Genomic DNA, 22,484 nt, shown 5'->3' on the forward strand with positions numbered 1-22,484 from the left:
TAACGTAAGACAGACCATGTAGCTCACTGACCCTTTCAGCGGAGGACAGAGGTACGAGGAAGACTGTCTTAAGGTTCAGAAAGTAGTCTGAGGCCCTTAAGGGCACATAGGGCAGACCCTTCAACGAACGTAAGACACGTCTCAAGGAGATGGTCTAATCTCAAGTGGGGGGCAAGATCACTCCAACACCAAATCAACCAAGGTGATGTCCTTCCTTTTGAGGATCCAATAGCTTCACATTGTCGCTGTTGTAGCGGTTAGGAAGTCCATTGTCTTAGCCCCAGCAGTTAGGACTTCTTGTAGGGTCTGCCTAGAGTTTTGGTTTGACAAGTCATCGTGGCTCGCAAGGTAGCAGACTGTATCAGACCACGTGTCAAGCCAGAAGGGACATTGAAGTCGCTTCCCTTGCCGAGGCGTGACTGAGAAGAGCCTGGAAGAGTCTAGTGTCTCTTCGAGGATAAGTCTGGTGTGAACCTCGCCGTGAGGGGATCTAAGATCAGAGGAGAAGGTTGACGTCTGTGCTCGGAGAACAGACCAGGTTTAAAGGTCGCTCAAGAAAGGCAGAGGCGAGGGACAGTGACATTGCATTAGCCGTTAGGACAATGTCCTAGAGACTGACCGTTTATGGTCAACGACCAAGCCGCCTCTCCATCCCAGCTAGGACCAGGGAAGGCCAGGCAGTGGCTGCTAAAGAATCAGCAGATAGTCTATAGGCCTCCCCCAACCTTAGCTTACAAGGATGGTAAGGTTGTAGGCACTGAAGGCTCTAACGAGTCTGGTCGGGACTCTAACCCCAGACTGTCAATACATAGCCTGTCTAAGGCTGGAGAGTCAAAGGGTCGAGGAGACAGATGCAAATCGCCGAGGAATGAGATAGAATCCTCATATTTAAGGACTCTTAAGAACTGTTATAAGTCACTCGACGGCAGCACTCGCGAGGAATCCTCAGGCTGCGATAATTCCTCGCGTGTTACTGCAGGAAAAAGTGGAGACGCGAGTAGTAGACAAACCTTATATCTTACCCCTCGTATTTTTCTTATCGAAAGGGGAAGCATGGTCGAAGTCAGAGTATCTGGAGGTAATGACGAAGACCGCTGACGAGAGTTGGAAAGCTCTGTCATGAGAGTAAACTCTTAATGACGATTTTCACGTGCATAGCGCTAATTGCGCGCGTGCACGGACAGTGCTAATTGTTACGAGAGCCCGACTACTGTACTCCGCATAACAAACTCGAAGGTTCCAAGTCGTGTGAACTAGAAAGTCAAACGCGACAGAGGCCCGAGGGACTCCTAAGGTCATGAGAACCCGTAGGATAAACATGACTAAAGTTTAAAGGCTCCCGATCACGCCCGGCGAAAGGGTGATCGTCAGGAGACCCTGAGGAGTCAACGTGAGGGGAACCAGTAGGATCAAAAAGACGTCTCCTAACAGCACGAGGGGGAGAACGTCAGGGATGAAAATAACTCCTCCGCAGGGTAGATTTGTTCTCCCGAAGGAGAATGTTGCTTAATACAAGGCTCTCGCTCCGCCCCTGGAGGAGAACCAAAAAGCGTAAGGGGAGGAGCGTAGATCAGTAAACAACAAATTTCTTCTCGTGATTGGTAGGAAGGTTCTCCCTAAGGAGATCGCCTAAAACAAGCTTTCTCCCTGCCCTATGGGTAAAAGCGTAGGCCTATTAACTTTTCTCTCTCAACGAGGGAAAAGACTTCCCGAAGGAAGGATTGCTAAGGCAAGATTTCTCCCCTCATTATGGGGAAAAGCGTAGGTTTAATAATTTCTCTCTCATGAACGAGGGAGAAGTCCTCCTGAAGGAGGACATCGCCAATGGCAAACTTTCTCCCAGATCTATAGGAAAAAACGTAGGCGTAAAAATCTCCCTCTCGTGAACGAGAAAGGAGTCCTCCCAAAGGGGGACTTGGCCTAAGACAAGCTTTCTCCCTATTAATGGGGAAAAAAGCATAGGCTTAATAATCTCCCTCTCAAACGAGAGAGGTTCTCCCGAAGGAGAACATTGCCCAAGACAAGCTTTCCCCCCAGTTCTATGGGAAAAAAGCGAAGGCGTAACAATCTCTCTCGCGAACGAGAGAGAAGATCTTCTGAAGGAGGGCATGGCCTACAGCAAGTTTTCTCCCAGTTTTACGGAAAAAACGTAGGCGTTAAAATCTCCTCTCGTGAACGAGAGAGAAGTCCTCCCAATGAAGGACATCGCCTGAGCCTATACTCACAGGGAGAAGTTCCCTCCAAAGGAGGCATAAGCCGTAGACTTGCTTTTCCCCAGCTCCAGGGGAGAAAGCACAGTCTTCGGGGACGAGATAGCAGAGATAAAACTCATTGAGCTGTCCGCAACTCCTTACGAAGGAGGGAAGGTTGCTGACTGTCTGAAGTGGGGAAGCTTTCCCTCGGAAGGGGGATGGATCTTTCACGCAGTCCAATTCCGAGGAAGGTTATCACCCTCTCGTAAGGGAAGGATCTCTAATCCTTCCTGTCAGCAATCTAAGCTTCCCAATAAATTGATCAAGTTGCAGGTTGACAATGAGTGTTACCTCTTAACATGGGCAGCTCATGAGCTGCCACATGAAGCGCAGGATAACGAACAGAGCGGCCGAAGCCCTCGGCATCGCGTTCTACGTCGCTGCTATCTGGGTGTTTTCTTTTAGCCTCTCTAGCATGTTTCCCTTTTCCCTTCTGCTCTCAACCGAAGAGAAGAAGGGGCGAACCCCTGCATCTTCTTTCGAGGTTTTCGAGACACACGAAATCCTCAACTCATTAGGGAGCAAAGGAATTAGGGAGGTTGTCATGTCTGAAACACGGGAGCGAGGGATTGACCCCGCGAGTGTATGATCGGAAATTTGTGTGTGTAGCGCTAATTGTGCGCGAACACCTGCGTGACTGGGGTCTGAAGACTCTGCCATAAGTGTAAACTCCTGATCGTTATGGGGGTAGTGTTGGTTTGCGTACGCGAACACTCCGCGTGACAAGAGTCCGATGACTCTCTAACCTAAGAGTAACACTCTTAATGACTTGACATGAGAACCTGAAGGTTCAGCGTGATCGTGCCTGCCCCTAGAGGTTGTGTTGCGAGAGCCCGAAGTGCTAGAGCAATGGGGAAAACGTTAGCCTCCCTTGTCACGAGACGCCGAAGTGTCAGCGAGACTAAATGCACGAAAACCCGAGGTTTCAGCAACTAGCTGTAAGAAAACGAAGGGATAGCGCACCGGGAAACCGAGGTTTTCTTGTCACGAGACCCCAAAGGGTAAGAGATCGAGAATTCAAAGGCGAGAGGGATCTCTCTGAAGATAGAGATAAACAAGAAGCGCTCGATCTGAATTTTTCTAGAGCGGACGGAGACCCTCAAACTAATATGCGAAGAAGAGGGTTCGAGGTTAGGACGTGCTTTGCCCTTGGCGCCTCTCCTGGTTTCTTAGATGATCCCTCGCACCAAGATGACAGCGAGGCAAAACGATGACGAGACGGATCGTTCTTCTGAAGTTTGTGGCACGAGTGTATATAATCTCGAGGCAGGAAGTCTCGAAGAGAGACAGAAGGCGAGAATGATAACGTCTCTTCCTATTTCGCCTGTCTCTTCGGTGAGAATATCTAGGTGAAGGCGTACACGGGAGTGCGGGAGAGTTATCTCTCACGTCTGAGCCAGCCATAGGGAGCGCGCGCAGGTGAAAATTCCCCATAGTGGAATCATATGGGCACGTGGGCGTGCGCGCATATTCTTGCGGATGCGGGAGAAGGCTGGTGCGCCGGTAAGTGCTGGCGCGTTGATAAGCGCTGGCGTTGCAAAGCGCTAGCCCGCTGGTAAGCACTGGCACTACGGGAGAAGGCAGCCAGGCAGCATGGCTGCCTTGTCAGATGGCCTTCAAACAGTAGAAAGTTGACGCGCAGGTTTTACCTGTCGCGTAGGATGGTGTTGGGCGTGTATATGCATGTGCAGGAGAATGTTGGCGCGCGGGAGCGCATAGAGCACTGGCACGCAGGAGTGCGCCTTTGCGCAGAAGATTGGTGGCACGCAGGAGTTTGTGCGCAGGTGAGCGTATGGCACGTGATGGAGCTATGCTCTTGTTGGAGCGTATGCGCATGTTGGCGCATACGGTATTGATGTCCTATGTTAGGGTAAGAAGGAAGCGCTCTAAGTTTGTGACAAGAGTGCTTAGTCTACTGCGAGACATTTCGTGAAGACACAGAAGGCGAGGAAGAGCAAGAACGATTATGTCTCCTCCTATGTCGCCTGTGATTCCAGAGAGAACCACTGGGCAAAGGAGTGCGATCTCTCCTTTTCCTATTCTCTATCTCTCCCTCCTAGCCTCCGAAGAGGGGAGGACAATGAAGTGGAGGAGGAGGAAGAGAAGGTAATGTGAAGACCTCTTCTACATGCTTGGCAGGGAACCCATCCTCCGCAGGGTAGCAGAACACCCATGACCTCCGTAATGGGGCATAGGGAAGAGGATCCACATCCAGCGGTGACATAAAGGCGTCGTGAACACTTCCTAAAAAATAGAGGTCATTATCTACAAAGAAAAAGAAAAAGAAATAAGATTAATAAAAAAAAAAAAAAAATAAAGCAGGAGCAGTGGTGTTACCACTGCGACGGCTAGAATTTGATTGAAGGTAAACAGCAGCTACCGACCGGCGGTCCCCCACCACTGTCAGGTGGGTAATTACTGTCCGGTCGTTAACGACCTTGTTAAGGTTTTTCTGCCGTATTTCCAGCTCGCGCTAAAATATCTCCTATAGTAAAGAATGAGGGTTTGTATTTAGTGTAGGAACAACTAACTTTAGTTGAAAATAACAGTTCGGTTAAAGCAAGACTCTCAGAGAGGGTCCTGGGTAAAAAGAGAATTCTACTGTCAAAACACCAGCGACAAAGGAAGGGAGAATGCAACTCCGCGGTGAAATTATGAATTCATTTAATTGTGATTTTTATGCAAAATGATATTTTCATATTAAAGTAAAATTTTTGAACATACTTACCTGGTGGATATATATATATATAGCTAACGTCTCTGACATCCAGCAGAAAATTCAAAACTCGCAGGCGATCGAAGATTGGGTTGCTAGGTGTACAACTAGCGCCACCACTCGCCAGGATACTGGAACCATTCCTCAAGCCCTCAGGTCTTCTCTGCCCATAAGGTCTCTAGAGGGGCAGAAGGGAGGGAGTTTAATTACTGTATATATATCCACTGGGTAAGAATGTTCAAAAATTTATTCTAATATAAAAATATCATTTTTAAACATTTAACTTAGCCGGTGGATATATATATAGCTGATTGACACCCTTGGTGGAGGGTAAGAGACCAGCAGTAAACATCATAGGAATATAACTCAAGTGTTTTGATAAAAACAAACTTAAGGGTTCGTAACTGATAAGGAAGCTGACTTTTATGATTCTCTGCCTCATTAGTTCACTATCCTTATGAAGCCCAGAGATCCACTCAGGGGGCTGAAAGACCTCTGGGAGCTGTCATATCTGGGGTGAACACCCCTATGACAGGACCTCGACCAATACCCTTGATCTGGGCGCTCTCAAGAAACAAGTTTGACCACCTGCTAAAATCAAATGATTGTGGAAGACTAGGGACAGTCTCCACATACAACCAAAAAGATTAATACTTCAAGAGAAGTAAAAAGGTTATTAGGATTATGGGAATGTAGTGGTAGAACCTCCACCCACTACTGCACTCGCTGCTATGAATGGTCCCAAAGTGTAGCAGTCCTCGTAAAGAGTCTGGACATTCTTTAAATAAAGTGAAGCGAACACAGATTTACTCCTCCAAAAGGTTGCATCCATAATGCTTCGTAGGGATCGATTTTGCTTGAAAGCCACTGAAGTTGCCACAGCTCTGACTACATGTGTTCTTACTTTCAGCAATCTAAGGTCAGCCTCACCGCAGTGAGCGTGAGCCTCTCTAATCAAGAGCCTGACAAAATACGATAAGGCGTTCTTTGACATTGGTAAGGAGGGCTTCTTGACCGAACACCTTAAAGCTTCAGACTCGCATCGTAAATTTTTGGTTCTGTCTAGGTAAAATGTAAGTGCTCTCACAGGGCACAGAACCTTCTCTATCTCGTCACCAACCAAATCTGACAGGTTGGGAATCTCAAAAGATTTCGGCCATGGATGGGAAGGATGCTCATTCTTGGCCAAGAAACCAAGTTGCAAGGAGCATACTGCCTTTCCAGTACAGAAGCCGACGTTCTTACTGAAGGCATGAACCTCACTAACTCTCTCTGCAGTTGCTAGACTCACTATAAAAAGTGTCTTTAAGGCGAGATCTTTAAAAATAAAGGCTAAGAGTAAAGGTTCAAACATGAGAAATTTCAGGACAACATCCAGATTCCAAGCTGGTGTCACTATCCGATGCTCCTTGGAAGTCTCGAAAGGCTTGAAAAGGTCTTGAAGGTCTTTATTGTTAAGAGAGGTCTAGGTTCCTGTGCTTGAAAACTGCAGCCAATATGCTCCTGTAACCTTTAATGGTAGAGGAGGAAAAGTTACGTTCACCCTTAAGGTGTAGCAGGAAGTCAGCGATTTGGGCTATTAGAGGTATTGGACGAGGAAATTGAGGTGACTTTGCACCAATCTCGAAACACCTCCCATTTGGACTGGTAGATCCTGATGGTAGAGGATCTCCTTGCTCTGGCAATCGCTCCAGCTGCCTCCTTCGAAAAACCTCAAGCTCTAGGAGGGTCTCTCGATAGTCTGAAGGCAGTTAGACGAAGAGCATGGAGGTTTTGATGGAACCTTTTCATGTGTGGTTGCTGGAGCGGATCTAATTGCATTGGCAGCCAATGTCAACTTGGTCCCTTCATGAGGCGAACTTTTTGGTGTAAGACTTTGTAAAGGATTTTGAAGGGGGGAAACGCATACACTTCCAGGTGAGACCAGTCCAGCAAGAACGCGTCAATGTGGACCGCCTCTAGATCTGGAACTGGAGAGCAGTCTGTTGGAAGCCTCTTCATTCTCGAGGTTGCGAATATGTCTATGGACGGACGTCACCATATTCGCCATAGTTTCTCGTAAACCTCCGGATGCAGAGTCCATTCTGTGAGAATGACTGTCTCTTCTGCCGAGGCAGTCTACCATCACGTTCCTTTCTCCCTGTATGAACCTTGTTAGCAAGGTGATTTTTCTCACCTTCGCCCAAACCAGAAGCTCCCTTGCAGTAAAGTAAAGGGACTGCGAGAGGGTCCCGCCTTGTTTGGAAATGTAGGCTAACGCTGTGGTGTTGTCTGCGTTTACTTGCACTACCTTGTTTCGGATTATACTTTCGAAACTTTGAAGGGCCAAAAGAACTGCCAGAAGCTCCTTCTGGTTGATGTGAAGACTCTCCTGGTCTTGATCCATAAGCCCGAGAATTCTAGTTTGCCTAGTGTTGCTCCTCACCCAGAGTCCGAGGCATCTGAGCACAACACATGGTCTGGGTTCTTGTGTGCAAGAGAGAGGCACTCCTGAAGTCTGAGATTGTCATCCCATCATTTCAGGCAGCTCTTGACCGTCTCTGGAAGCAGAATGGTCACTGCTTCTAAGCCCTTCTCCTTGTACCAATGCTGGTTGAGGTCAAACTGGAGAGGGCGAAGATCGAGTCACCCAAGGGAAACAAACTGCTCCAGTGACGAGTGTGTTCCCAGTAGACTCGTCCAATTCCTTACAGAACAAATGCTCTTCCTTTGGTAAAGACGAATCTTTATGAGAGCTTGTTCTAGTCTTGTGGGCGAAGGAAAAGCCCGAAAAACTAGACTCCGTATTCATCCCCAAATAGAGAATTGTTTGAGATGGGGTCAGTTGAGACTTCTCCTTGTTGACTAGGAGACCCAACTCTTTCGTTAGGGCCAAAGTCAATCTGAGATGCTTCAGACAGCGATCAAAGGACGACATCCTGAGTAACCAGTCGTCTAGGTATAGGGTACAAATGAAGTGGAGATCGATTGAGGCCTAAGGAAAGCGGGTATTAAAGCCTTTAACACATTTCCTATACACAGGGGAAGGGTCGGCCATTTTGGAATATCCAGAGAGATCAAACAAGCAAGAGATCAAACAAGCAAGGGTAAAAAATAGTCAAATCAAAGAGTTTGAAGAAAAGTCGTAAGAAAAACCAACCAAGCAAAAGCCATTAACCAAAAAACAAGTACTTCACCAAAGCTGTAGAAAACAGGAGGTTAGCACGAGCAAGAAAATTCCAATGTTTACGCCACAGGGGCAAAGAAGAACCGAGGACTTGAGGAATGGTTCCAGTATCCTGGCGAGTGGTGGCGCTAGTTGTACACCTAGCAACCCAATCTTCGATCGCCTGCGAGTTTTGAATTTTCTGCCGGACGTCAGAGATGTTAGCTATATATATATCCACCGGCTAAGTTAATGTTAGCTATATATATATCCACTGGCTAAGTTAAATGTTTAAAATTATGCAACACTACAATAGCCTCAAACCGAAAATATTGCTATTAATAAAATCTAAACCTTTACAAAAAAAAAAAAAAATACGGACTTACATCATAGATCTATGATGTACAATAAGTCTGTATAGAAGAGGGTTTTCCATTTTTTTTTTTTTTTTGAAAAAGTTTAGATTTTAGTGTATTGTGTAACATATGTAGCTTGTACACATGCTAAATAAATCAGTGATGTCACACATGCATGCATATGTGCGTGTTCAAACATCTCTATCCCTTTTTGTGACTTCATCATGGCCTATGGTGGAAGTCCGTAAAGAAAGGGTTTGTTATTTTTTTCGTAAAGTTTTAATTTTATTGATAGCAATATTTTCGGTTGAGGATACTGTTGTGTTGCATAAATTGCATAAAAATCACAAACTAATTCATAATTTCACTGCTGAGTTACAATCTCCCTTCCATTCTCTTTGGTTTTTCACAGTAGAATGCTCGTTTTACCCGGGTCCCACTATGCGAGTCTTGCTTATACCGAACCGTTATTTTCACCAATAGTTTGTTTCATTAATTCCAGGTTTTTAGTAGATTCTGGTATTCAAAATAAGTTTATAACAACATGTTTTTCTTATTCTTAGTATAATTTATCTCAATTTGTGTCGAGATATGTGAAAAGTAACAAAATTATGCAGCGTGCATCCGAAAAAAAGCTCCTGTCGTTGTCTTCGGCGGATGTTATTATATTTAGATTTACCATCACGATACTTCATAACATATCTATTAGTTTACATTATTTGACAAAACCTATATCTGAGAAATTTATGTTAGTAAAAAATGTTTCAATTCACATTACTTGGTAATCATTTGAAAACAATGATGGTATTCGGACAAAAATACTTCCGACCAATCAGCTATTTGGAAATTCTCCAACCTAAAAGGACACCCCTGCGAGACACAGCAAATCTGCCTCGCTAAAATAAATTGTCTATAGTAAATGACATTGTCAAGTAAAATAAACCATATTTTAAATTTTATTCTGTATAATCCAGAAATAAACTTAATTTTCAGAAATATTAACCAATAAGAGATAACTAACCAATCACAACCCCTTCAAAGGTTGCAAGAAGGGTTCTTCTGTCAATTATATTTCAATTTTATGAAGCTGAGAAAAATATACAATAGAAAATCTAACGAGATCGACAAAAAAAATCATGTGCTATTTCAACACAATGAACTGTTTGGAAGGTGTGTAAACATGAGAAATCAATAAATTGGTACAAATGCAATACAGAAAATACTAACTATATGGCGCTCAAAAGAGTAACACCTAATGCACAAAGAGTACAAGAATTTTTTATTTTTAAGATCATTAACAAGAAAGAACTCTAGCGGTTTATTACTAGTCTCCAAAAGCAAGACTGACCTAATTGGACTGTATTAAAAAATTCAAGTTACAGGCCATACACAGACTGGTGTGGCTGATCTAATAAGTTATACAACACAGTGGTTCAAAATCAAGCACTGAAATAAACATTAACCAAATGTTTCAGAAGTATCAAATTCTCCCTCTCAGTTTCATAGTAATCAAGAGTGATGCTCTTCCTGCTAACCATCCTTAGGTAAGATATAAATTATTAGAAAAATTACAATGGAATTAATTAAACCAGGAACCGAGGAACCTGGCATCAAAGGTATTAATGAAAATTAAGCATTAGGATTATTAAAAAAGGGATTTTGACGAAGGAAAAATCTATTTCTGGGCTCCGACCTGTGCCGCCCAGTGAAATGCTCCTTTAGCATCATTTCTAAGGTATATAACTGCTAAATAATACCAGAGAAAAAATTACATAGGAATGCTAGGTATGAACCCAGCTCGCTCACCTGAAAGGTGTCTGTATATTATAACAAGGGCGTGAAAATCACAATCGGAGGTCTCGTACCAATTAGAGATCTCCTCGTCAAATATCCCCGAAACCAAGAGGAGCCGTCCCAAGTCCACTACTGACCGTCGCTACCAACAAGCCCACCCACGCCAATGACGTCACTCCTCATAGCACCCAAGTTTGGGTCCATCAGGGAGGGCGAGCAGAGGGTGGGTTCACTGGGCAGCACAGGTCTCTCGCCCAGAAATAATTTTTCCTTCATCTAAATCCCTTTTCTGGGCTCCGCCCTGTGCCGCCCAGTGAAATAGTACCAGAGAAATGGTCCCAAACTTGGAAACAAAATCTTGAGTGAAAAATAAAAAAAGGCAAACATACCAAAAACATGATTTAATACAAGTTAAATGTACTGTTAATACAAGGTATTTGAGATAAATGAAAAAACTCCTTATGTAACAATATAAAGGCAATATTAGTATAAAACATGGGATGCAAACCGAATGTATAATCCTAGGTTATATAGGAGAAAAACAAGCATCAAAATAAGGTCCCAACTAAGAAAATACCAGGACAAGTTCAAAACAATTAGATTACTGTAAGGATAAAATATAACAATCTCGAATGAATATAAGTGATCATGGACAAAAAAATATAATAAGTTGAGGACTGTACTTAAGGATGCAACTGAAGGGTGCGATCCAAAAGATAAACCAAACCACTGTAGGGACAATAAGTGAGGCAGGTAGGGGGAGGAGAAAAAAGGGAGGGAAAGCAAGACCCTGTGATTAAGATTCATGATGATCAGGAGGAACCACATTCCCTGCTGCCACTGTAGCAAATTTTAGGGCTTCCAAAGGTTTTAAATAGTGGCGTTTGAAAACTGTTGGGGACTTCCAGCCTGTATATTTCGTGAGGTCATCAAATTTCATTTGATGGAAATAATTAACAGAAGTAGCTACAGCTTGAATATCATGGACATGTGGGAATGATTCTGGGTTAACCTGTTTAATGAAGTACAGAATCTGTTGTCTGATCCCTTTAAGGGTGATGGTTCCTCCGTTCTCTCTAATAAATAAGGGCCCCGAGGACTTAGTGGAAGTTCTATTTAGGTAGGCTTTCAAAGTCGTAACTGGACATAAAGATGGATTCCGTGGAAGGGGAACAATCTTCCAGGGGGACCATCTAATTTTGGGGGTCCTCATTTTTTGCTAGGAATGTTTTGTCAGGGGAGAGTAGAACCTCTCCTGACGAGAGAAAATCAATATGGCCTGGATTTCTAGACAAGGCTGAAAGTTCCGAAATTCTGGCACCAGAGGCTAAGCTCTTTAGGAATGGGGTTTTCCGTAATAATGGGATATAGGCACATGATTCATTAGGAGTGTCAGAAGCTAATCTGAGAACATCATTCAGAAACCAGGAAACTGCGCTAGGACGAGTTGATGGTTACAATCTGGCACAAGCTTTAGTTATGGAAGAGAGGTATGAATCCGTAAGGTCAATATGGAATCCAATTTGAAAATTTTTTTTCAAGGCCGATTTAATGGTAGTAATAGTGCTCACTGCTAGGCCAGATTTAAATAGTCCTAAAAAAGGTTACTGTTAGGTTCATAGTCATTCTCTCAACCTTTGAGTCCTTTAAGAACTTGGCGAGTTTCTTGACAGCAGAGGCATTTTGTCGAAGGGTGGATTCCCTCTTATCTGATTCCAAAAATCGAAGGGTGGATTCCCTCTTATCTGATTCCAAAAATAAAGTATTTTGAGGGTCAATATCTGCGCCTATTTGGGCCACGAATTTCATAAAGTCCATAAAGTTAGGGCACTCCGAGCGTTTGAGGAAGCGAACACAGTGCAAGTTTGTACTGTCTGTGTTAGTATTGGATTGGGGATCCGCCGGGGGCGGAGGCCCCATTCCACCAGAAGGGGGAACCAATTGCTCTTGGGCCAGTTGGGGGCTACTAGAGCCACTTGCCCTTTGAAAGTTCTGAGCTTGTCCAACACTTTCATCAACAGGTTGATTGGAGGGAATAGATAAATCCTCTCCCAAATGTTCCAATCCTGTGACATTGCGTCTGTGGCGTAGGCTAGGGGGTCCAGGTTAGGAGCTACGTAGCACTAATTTGTGGTTGGACTGTCGCAAACAGATCCACCTGGAGGCCCGGAACCTGGAATAGAATCCATTTGAATGACTTGAGGTCCAGGGACCATTCCGACTCTAGCTGGGTTGTTCTGGACAGAGCGTCCGTCACCACATTGCGTACTCCCGCCAGAGGGACTGCCGACAGATGCCACTTGTTGGATGTTGCCAAGGAGAAAATGGCTATCATCACATGATTTATGTGTCCCGATTTGGAGCCTCCTCTGTTTATGCAGCGAACTACGACTTCGCTGTCTAGAACCAATCTGATGTGTTGGTTTCGGGCTGGGGCCAAGCGATTAAGAGTGAGGAACACTGCCATGGATTCTAAAACGTTTATGTGAAGCTGGCGAAACATTGGTGACCAAAGATCCTGGGTTTTCTTGAACTGGGAGTATCCCCACCAGCCTGTTAGGGAGGCATCCGTGTGAATGACCAGCTTTGGAGGTGGATATTGCAAGGGGACAGATTTTGCAAAGTTTTTGACCAATGTCCATGGTCTGAGCCTTTTCTTTAGGATTGGAGGAAGACGAGCTCTTTTGTCTCGATACCTCTTGTTCGCCCTGGAACGCCAAATCCGATTTATATCTTTCAACCTGGCCTTCAGTAATGTGTCTGTTACTGAGGCAAACTGGAGGGCACCCAGAATCCTCTCTTGGTTCCTTCTGGACGTCAATTTGTCTTTGAGGAAACGCTTTGTTGTTTTTTTTTATTTCTCTTCTTTTGGCCGATGGAAGGCATAGGGTGTGGGAGTTTAAGTCCCATTGAAACCCCAGCCATTGGAATGTCGACTTCGGGACTAGGCGAGATTTCGCGAAGTTGATCCGGAACCCCAAGTGTTGAAGGAATGATATGACCTTGCTTGTTGCCGTCAGGCAGTTCTCGACGTTGTTCGACCAAACGAGCCCGTCGTCTAGGTACGCTACTACCTGAATTCCTTGGGTTCTTAATTCTTGTATTACCATCTCTGTCAGTTTGGTGAATATTCTGAGTGCTATATTTAGTCCGAATGGCATTACTGTACAGTACTTTGAAGGTGTGTGCTTGTTTGCCTAGCTTGAAGCCTAGGTACGGACGAAAATGCCTTGCTATCGGAACATGATAGTAGGCATCGGTAAGATCGATAGAGGTGGTGACGGCCCCACGGGGAAGTGAGGTCCACACCTGAGAGACTGTTAGCATGTGAAACTTGTCGCATTGAATGTAAAGAGTTCAGATGGGACAGATCTCGGATTACTTTTCTTTTGTCCGAGTCTTTCTTTGGCACGCTGAACAAGCGACCTTGAAATTTCAAATGACGTGCCTTTCTGATTGCATTCTTTTCAAGCAGATCGTCTGCGTACAAGGCTAACTCTTTTGTTGGGTGTTGGTAAAAACTGGTTGGTGGAGGGGGCGCTTCTATCCAACTCCACTCCAGACCTTTGGAAATTATACCGAGTGCCCAACTGCTGAAAGTCCAGTTCTTCCGGAAGATGTATAGTCTTCCCCCTACCTGTGATGTTTCAATAATTCGTGGAGGGTTTACCTTCTTGACCTCCGCAGAGACCTCGGCCTCTGGTACGCTGGTACCCTTGAGAGGCCCCCTGAGTCTCAAAGGTGGGGTTGAAGACCGGGGAAGCATAGGTAGTGGGGGCTAACCGAGCTTGAGGGACCAACACTTACTGTTGTTGGGGATGGCCCTTTGAGGTGGAAGGGAGGTTTCCCTGAGCTAATGGGACCGGTTGAACCATCTGCTGGGGCTGCCGGTTTTGGTAAGAGGGGAATGGCCTTAGTCTCTTCCTGCCGCGAGATTGGGGAGCGGTAGGTTCAAACTTACGTTTAGGGACTAGACCCCAACGAACCTTAAGACTCTGATTAACTCTGGCCACTTCGCTGAGGACGCTATTCACCAGATCTTCGGGGAATAGGTCCGTACCCCAAATTGGGGCCTTAATGAGCTTGTTAGGCTCATGCCAGATGGTGGCTTCCGCTAAGACGTGCTTGCGGCAGCGGCGCCTAGCTGTCAGGAAGTCTTAAGCATCCGACAACAAGGTGTGGAGCAACGACTTTGTTAAAACCTTGAAAGGGGTTCCTCTTCATATAGGAAGGAGGTCAATTCCGCCATAGTTGCAGAGTTAATGGAGCGCCTCGGGCGCATGCGAGCCTCATACTCGAGGCGAATCAGGGACTCCGGGAACTTGGGGAGTCTCTCACTAAATTGAGTGGAGGCGCAATCAGGTCTCAGTTTACCCACAGTAAATGTCACCAGGGCACCAGTCCAGCACTCATGGTCCCCCGGGAAAACAAGGGAAGTCAAGTCTGTCTCCTGCAACTGCGGTAATGGCTTGTCTTTGCTCACGGCCTGCTGGGCAAGGTCCATAATTTTAGTGACACACGGCGTAGGGGTGCGCTCGTCTGCCACAAACATGGTGTAAGAGCTCTTTAAGGGAGTGAGCATCGTGTTGACGCACTCCAGCTCATTTAGGGTCCGAACCAAAGTGGATTGGGCCTGCTCTTTAGGGTAAATCACGGTCTCTTTAGGAACTTTGTCTAGGTGGACCAGAGCCTTCTCAGTGAGGCGAGCGAAACCAGGGAAAGGAAACTGCAGACCCGGCGGGTAGAACTCAAAGTCTTCCACCGGCCGGGTGCCAAAACCCTCGATGGTCAACATCCCGTCCTTAAAGGGAGCATGAATGGCCAACTTCCACGGATTGTTTTTGACAAACTCCGGGAGTTTCGAGGAAGACCTGCGGGTCTTAGTTAGGGATTTGCGTGACGACTTAACCTTGGGCAACACAGAAGGGTTGCTGACATTAGTGGGGTGTCGTCCTGAGAACCCCGGAAAGGAAGAAGTGGAAGATGTAGAAAAAGTCGGGCTAAGAACAGGAATCTTAGACCGAGGCACACTTGCCTCACTTACAGTCCTACCTGGGTCTGGCTCATCCAAGGCCATGGGCTCGACTTCCAGATTCATAGCCGCTACGTCACTGGTCATGGATTCTCCCGGAACACCGGGGGCTTTGGAGAGGAGCTGTCCAGTGATCCCGGCGATGATAGGGTCCGCCACCTCCTTAGGAACCGCCGCTGAATGTTTGGCGTTGGGATAAAGGAGGGTGCACATTTCCTCTGAGAGAACGTAGGGGTGCCGGGCCTTGACATTGCGGGCGAACCCGCCGACCCATACCTTAAGAGTAGCCAAGGCTGAAGACTTGGAAGACTGTGAACTGTACCGTTACTAATGAAGGGGAGGTAGAGAACACCGAGAAGGTGAATATACCTAGCGCATGCGTCGTCGGAGCCTCCTATGACTAATTTTAAATTAGAATGTAACAGGATAGCAGGTAAATCCCGAGATTAGCCTAAGTAAAACTATAACCTATAATAACGGTAGGAACACTTACTGAGTCCGAAGTGAGAATAGAGACAAGGACGTAGCAGACCACACAGTTGTCAGGGTGCCAAACAGTTAAATCCCCGACGTGGACCGCACAGTGGGCGTGTGACCTGCACACATCATAGCCGCATGCTTGCTGCAGAACGGCAGCACAGGCTGTCATCATACAGCGAACAACCTGTAATATAAAGGATATATAAGTATCACAGATAATTCAGTATCCTACAGGGATCCCGGGTGTGCCGGAACTAAAATAAACAATAGGTAATGTTAGCATTAGGATACTATATGAGGTTCTCCCAGTAGGGCTGGGAGAAACAGCATAAAAATTAAATAAACTTACATTAATTTAAATTAGCCGTATAAGTTAATGATTAACGTAATAATAATAAGGGAATTCCGTGTGTGGTGAGATCATTCCGGGGAAGGGGGAAGGGGTAAGGGAGATATAATCCCTTAGGCATCAGAGTGTGAACACGTAGAGATATAAGGTTAACATAACATGCTTCCGTTGGCTCCGGAGAGACAACTGAGTAAGGGAGACAGGCACCTGACCTACCGGGGTAGGGGGGTGGACTCCCTACTAGGAACCTTAAGTTAAAAAAAAAAAAAAACTTGATAAAACCATGTAATATCCCGTATGGGGGATGAACCGAGAGCTCACAACCAAAGGAACAACCAAAACCCCCTATCTCCTGATGGCCAATCGAAGAGGGCGGGGAATCCGGCTGTGGCTGAAGGAAGTGAGCAACTCGCAAGTGTAACAGCAGATCTCTGCTCTGATAAGGCAAGGAGTCAAGCGGTATCCCGGGGAGGGATGGGGGGGGGGTCGGGCGTACGGACGAGAGGAATTAGCCGAGAACCCGAACAGCTGACACCAGGTCTCTAAGAGACGGCAGGTATCCCCAGGGGGGATGAGGTGTATGCGGTGGCATACTCAGGCTCAGGAGGGGGAGTAGCCCCAGAGGGATTGAGGAGTATGGGGAGGCATACTCGAGATCAGGGAGTGGGAGGAGCAAAAGAGCTGCAGGTGGATACGAGGCGATCGTGAGAGGCCGAGCGAGGACAGGAGTACCAACCTGTCCAACCAGGAACACGAGATACTAACATAACGAATGATCACAACACTGAATAAAATAACTAGGTTAAGGCATGCAAGATAAGCTGATAAAATAAAGAGAGAGAGAGAGAGGGACGCAAGAAAAAGCAGGGAAAAACAAAAACGCAAGGGCGCGCGCGCCAGTACGGGGAGGACCAGGGCTGGACAGGGGTGCCAACATAACACTAAACGGAAACAAACCGAACGGTAAACTAAAATACGTTAAACACTGCCGATCAAGAGTCCCCCTCGAAATAACATGACTAAACTCTTAAAATAATAGCGAGAATCGCGAGAAGAGTAAACTAATCTTAGATACCAGCACAAGGCGTCTTCACGGTACTAACCGAGAGGGTCGCCGCCATAACCTAACACGGCATGATAACCATGGTAATAACAATAACAGTAAAATAACTGCTCAAGCATCGGTTCAAAACAAATAACAATTAGTATGGGAGACCAAATGTAAATTGTCAACAACGAGCTAGGAGGTAGCAAGAACTAAATTGGCCGCCGCGACGCGGGGCCGCCAACAATAGCGAAACAAATAAACATGAACAACACAAAGTAAGGTTAATGCTACCTCCGAAAGCTCAGAAAACATAAGTCTGGTACTTTACTTTGATGAGGAAGCTTGAGAGTCCGACATCATGAACAGAAAGGGCGCTAAAATCCGAAAAGCACAAGCGAAAAAATCACAGTAACAAAGCGAGTGTGATGCTAAATGAGGAGTGACGTCATTGGCGTGGGTGGGCTTGTTGGTAGCGACGGTCAGTAGTGGACTTGGGACGGCTCCTCTTGGTTTCGGGGATATTTGACAAGGAGATATCTAATTGGTACGAGACCTCTGATTGTGATTTTCACGCACTTGTTATAAAATACCGACACCTTTCAGGTGAGCGAGCTGGGTTCATACCTAGCATTCCTATGCAATTTTTTCTCTGGTATTATTTAGCAGTTATATACCTTAGAAATGATGCTAAAGGAACATTTCACTGGGCGGCACAGGTCGGAGCCCAGAAATATGCTTTATCTTTAATTTTGTACCTTAAAATTTAATTTTTTTTTTCATTTGTGCTATCATGTCCTTGAATCATCTTTCCTTCTTAATAATTACCCAATAATCTCTCTAAGGGCATTTAGCTCATTAGTGACAGACTATTCAAGAATGGTAATTAGGAGTTTATTAATAGAGTACTGTACTTCATACTTGCCAGAGGGTGCCTTCTCATATCAGTATGGTTTTGGAAAAGGTCTCCAACAGAGTAGCCCAATGCCTTTATCACAATCCAATACTGCTTTATTTTAGTTTAATTACAGATCCAGCAATACATACTATACCTTTAGTCAAGAATGAGACCAATGGAATACTGAGACAGTAGCAGCATTGAGCCCATACCACCAGACTTCATTAAACATCATTTGATATCAACCTACAACTTCAGTGGACAAAAGCAAATAAAATTTTGCAAGTTCTTAAGAATATATGCCAACTCTTGATTTTAGACTTTTCTGCATATCTTTAGGTTAAAAATATGGCCTATATCACATCAATCTTTTAAACATAACTGTCTGGATTCAAGACCATTGAAAACACACATCTGGGTTAATCTTAAGTATTCAACTAAGTCTAGAGCTAAAGTTTCACCCTCTTTTAAGGTTAGACCGTCATGATGAGTCTTTAGGCTACACAAATTTACTTTTTAAAGTTAGGATTTTTTCCCCCGGACCTGAAGTTTCTAATAAACGGATTTTGAGCGAAGCGAAAAATCTATTTTTGGGTGAGATAGCCATGGCGTCCTGATGGAAGGTTCCTGTTTGGTAGCTTCCTTGGGTATAAGACTACTAAGATATTCCCAGAGAATTTAACCACAGGTTATCACAGAATTCTAACTTCTGGAGCGAGTATCTCAAAGGTTTCCCTTTAAGACATCGTAATACAACAGGGGACACGCATGTCTGGTCGTGCCACATAGCTATCTCCACCCCGAACAGAGTTAACGCTTCGGTGTGTAAGGGCTGAGAATAGCTGGGAGCCGTTCCACAGCTAATCTCACTCGTGGCTACTACTGATACTCGAGACGTAAACAAACGGACGCCATTGCTCTAATGACGTCACGCGCGTCTTCATCCTTTGTTTAGTAGCTGCCCTACTGAGACGGATTTTCCCTTGTGTGAACTTTATCGCTTTGCATCTTCGCTATGTCGTTACCTTCAGCCTCGCCTTCTTCTGGAAAGTTGAGTACAAGGTTCCAGTATTGTTTAATTAAGCTCTGGCCGTAAAGTAAATATTATTTCGCGAAATAATTGATGTTTTGTGGCAGAGCTGTGCCTCTACCGGACCCGCCATTTTATGGCGTCGTTGTTGTTTTGCATGTCCTATTTAGTTAGCAACAACAACGCTTCCGGCTTTATATACTAATCGAATACATTAGTTTATTTAGTCTTCATAGCTAGGAACTTTTATATCGTGTTTAGACGCTTTTTATCGGTCATCGATTGACCTCATACCAGTCGGCTACTATAGCCCCCAGGCCAGGAGCCTATATACAAGTGTTCATGCATGATTTATCAGTGATCCTAGACTAAGTTATGAAGATAGTGGCATTATTATTTTACAATACTTTTGACTAGTGATGCAAATGTTTTCGCCTTCAGGGACCATATAGGGGATAGGCTAGTCAGTGATTCTTACTAGCCTAACCTAACCTTAGGACCCCTATATGCTTCCTTCATCCCCTGCCTTGGCACTCCCTCTAATTAGCCTTGATCCCTTTTCTGAGTAAAGGGATTTATTGTCTAATAGAGTATTATATCGCCTCTCAGTCCTCCCTAAAGGAATGAACCCCCTTTAGGATTGCGTCTGAGAGTGAGGTTAGGCTAGCCTACCTCTATGGCTAGGATAGTCTACGACTTTCCTGCGATAGCGATACGTCTTCTTCCTTGCCTAGTTCAGGACTTTTAGCCCTGATCTAGGCCGGGTTAGGAAGGTTTCTCTGTTCCATGCTGAAACTGTACTCTTGCACCGTTTTAGCCGATCAGCCTAATCTTAGGTTAGGGAGTGTCCTCCCTTCCCTTTGTGGCCGCTCTGGTACAGAAACCCTTCCTGGGAAGACCCCTCTCTTCTCCCTCCCCACCTATCTCTTGTATAGCCTAGCCTATGCTTAGGTTAGTTTATACTCATCTGTCCCCTGTCCTACAAATCCTCCTTAGGGTGGATGAGTAGGGCTACCCGAGCTTCCCTGTGCTGTCCGCTCTGGTACATATACCTTCATAGTGTCCTATAAGGTTAGTTACTAGTGTAGCTCTGCATAGGGGAGTCTCCCCCCCCCCCCTCTTGGGTGTTCCCTAGTCCTCCCTTGGACTACCTGCTCCCGGTCCCTAGTGACCCCTGCTTATGGATGATAGAGCCTGTCTCTATCATGGGTACACCCCCTCAGGGAGGGGGAGGGATGTCTGGAACCCTGAAGGTACTTCCTGCATCCTTCCCCCTCTCCCCCTGTCTCTCTATCTATCCGGGTGCCGGTCTCTTGCCGCCTCTTCTGCCGGCAATACCTGCTTCTTGGTGACTTCCCTACCCTTGCCGCCAGCCCCCCGTGTACCGAGGGACTGCCGGCTGCCGCCGGCTACTACCGGCAGCTCTCCTACTCCTATCTAATCGTCCGCTTGCCGGTCGATCTCCGGAGTGCCGGCATATACTGCCGGCAACCCGATACTGCCTGTACCATCCTTACCCCAGTCACCAATCCGGCATCCTCCGGCTGCCGGAGCCGCCGCTCCCTGCCGGCGTGCCGCCGTTGTGCCGGCGGCCGCCATCCTGGTATCTAACTGACTTTGAAAATTGTCTGTTCTAGTGCCAGAATCTATGCTGGAGCGAGCTCCGGCGTGCCGGCGGCTTGCCGGATACCCCGGAGGCGTCAAGAATACTTGCACCCCCCCTCTGTAGCTATCATAAGACTAAGATAGCCCTACCTTGCAAATAGATAAGCTGCTTTGCTTCTAAGATCAGTACCTAGTACTGCTCTATTAGTGATCATGCTGTCTCTTTGCATTCTTCTATTTCCAGCATGCTATGTGCATCTTAGCGCGGCTGGTTGCCAGAAATTTTCCCTTAATGAGACCTTCTGGCTCTTATCTGGGAACCGAATGAATTCGATCCCAACCTTGTCCTTGGCCTTCCATGGAGTTCCAATATAATGGGAATCCTAGGAAACTATATCCAATGATCTCGGTCATTTGGATTATCCCAGGACCAAGCCTATGGTAACCAGCCGGGCGAGATGCATGGAGCGTGTTCTCCTTTACTGTTTTCATTCTCTATGCATCACACCTTCTTTAAGTTAAAATTAATGATTAATATTAACTTAATTTAAGAGCCATTCCTATGACTCCCCCATACTCATTTTCTCCTTCTTCCACAGGAGGAGCAGATGAAGTGCGATTTCGCATACTGTGCTGTGAAACGCTCGCAGTTTTACGGACATACGGCGTGCAGGACTCACGCCCCTTGCTCAGACAAGAAAGGGGATTGGAAGTTCTGGAATCCACTGGAATGTACGGTCTGCCAGGCCTACCTAGTTGAGGCCTTCCATAACCCTCCCTCAGCGGAGGTTAGAGACATTGCTCGTGAAAAGCTGCGCAAGTGGGTGCGTGGTTTTCAGAGAAATGCTACTGGACCGTACCTGGCCACCGAAGAACTGAGGTCCCTGTTGTTCCCTAAGGCCTCCCCTGATTCAGTGGTTCCAAAGGAAGCAATCCCCACTGTCCAAATTACGGTGGAACCTGATGTGGTCATGGCTCAGTCCATGCACGAGTGTCGTTTAGATTCCGAGGATGATGAACAGATCTCTGACGTCTCGGAAGACACGGAGAAGACGCTCATGGCTCAAGGAGCCGAAGAGGACGAAGACAAGGTGGAATACACCGAGTCGGAGATTGGAGCTACTCCCTCGTCCATCCCTCCGCCTACTCCTACACCGACGGATGTGTCCATCCCGTCTACCTCCTCGACCCCGGATCCTTCCTCTTCTACCCAGGAACTGATCCGACTGATTAGAGCTGTCATGGACGACAGACTGAAGGAGAACCAGGAGTCCATCAGGTCTATGATTGGATCCAGAGAACCGAAGAAGATCTCGGTCAAGGATCTCCCAGCTTGCTCTCATGCCAATCCGTGGAGGTATGCAGAGCATATGGTTATTGCGACCGGCAGGATCTTTGTTAGTGACAAAATCGGCACGGTCCCGTTGGAAGATGTGGAATTCTTCCCTAGCTTCGAGGCCTACCCGGACTGTTACGTCCGGCTTCGTTCCGAACCTGCCTCGAAGGAGGAGACCGAACCTAAAGAAGAGATAGTGTTCGATCTCGCAAAGGCCCAGGCTATGCTAGCCTCCGCATTTAAGAGCAGGGGCTTTACCTGCTCTAAGCTTCCTGCCTTGAGCAAGAAGCATCCTACATATGTCGCACCTGACACTGCGATTCTTCCATTTTTGGAAAAGGCCTTGGCTGCATGCCTTAAAGCGGCGGAAGAAGGAAAACCCTGCCCTGCACTGGAGGAGTGCAGACCCTTCTCCATCGTGACACCCCCTGACACTAGACAATGGA

General features: G+C 46.1%; 1 protein-coding gene and 1 long non-coding RNA gene across 7 annotated transcripts in view; one reads left to right on the forward strand and one right to left on the reverse strand.

Annotated features, from left to right (window-relative positions):
* LOC137624491 (GTP-binding protein Di-Ras2) overlaps positions 1–22,484 on the forward strand; it is a 611,765-nt gene that overhangs the window by 513,068 nt on the left and 76,213 nt on the right. The gene's annotated exons all lie outside the window — the stretch shown is intronic.
* Positions 1–22,484, reverse strand: part of LOC137624489 (uncharacterized) — a 93,532-nt gene that overhangs the window by 21,113 nt on the left and 49,935 nt on the right. Inside the window, exon 4 of one of the 6 annotated variants that reach the window (XR_011040740.1) lies at positions 15,812–15,959. The exons of the other annotated variants lie outside the window; for them this stretch is intronic. This is a non-coding gene — a long non-coding RNA (uncharacterized lncRNA). Of the gene's footprint in view, positions 1–15,811; positions 15,960–22,484 lie in introns of those variants that run through there. 6 annotated transcript variants of the gene reach the window in all.

This window comes from Palaemon carinicauda, chromosome 31, assembly GCF_036898095.1.
Source record: "Palaemon carinicauda isolate YSFRI2023 chromosome 31, ASM3689809v2, whole genome shotgun sequence".
In the NCBI taxonomy this organism is placed as follows: Eukaryota; Metazoa; Arthropoda; class Malacostraca; order Decapoda; family Palaemonidae; genus Palaemon; species Palaemon carinicauda.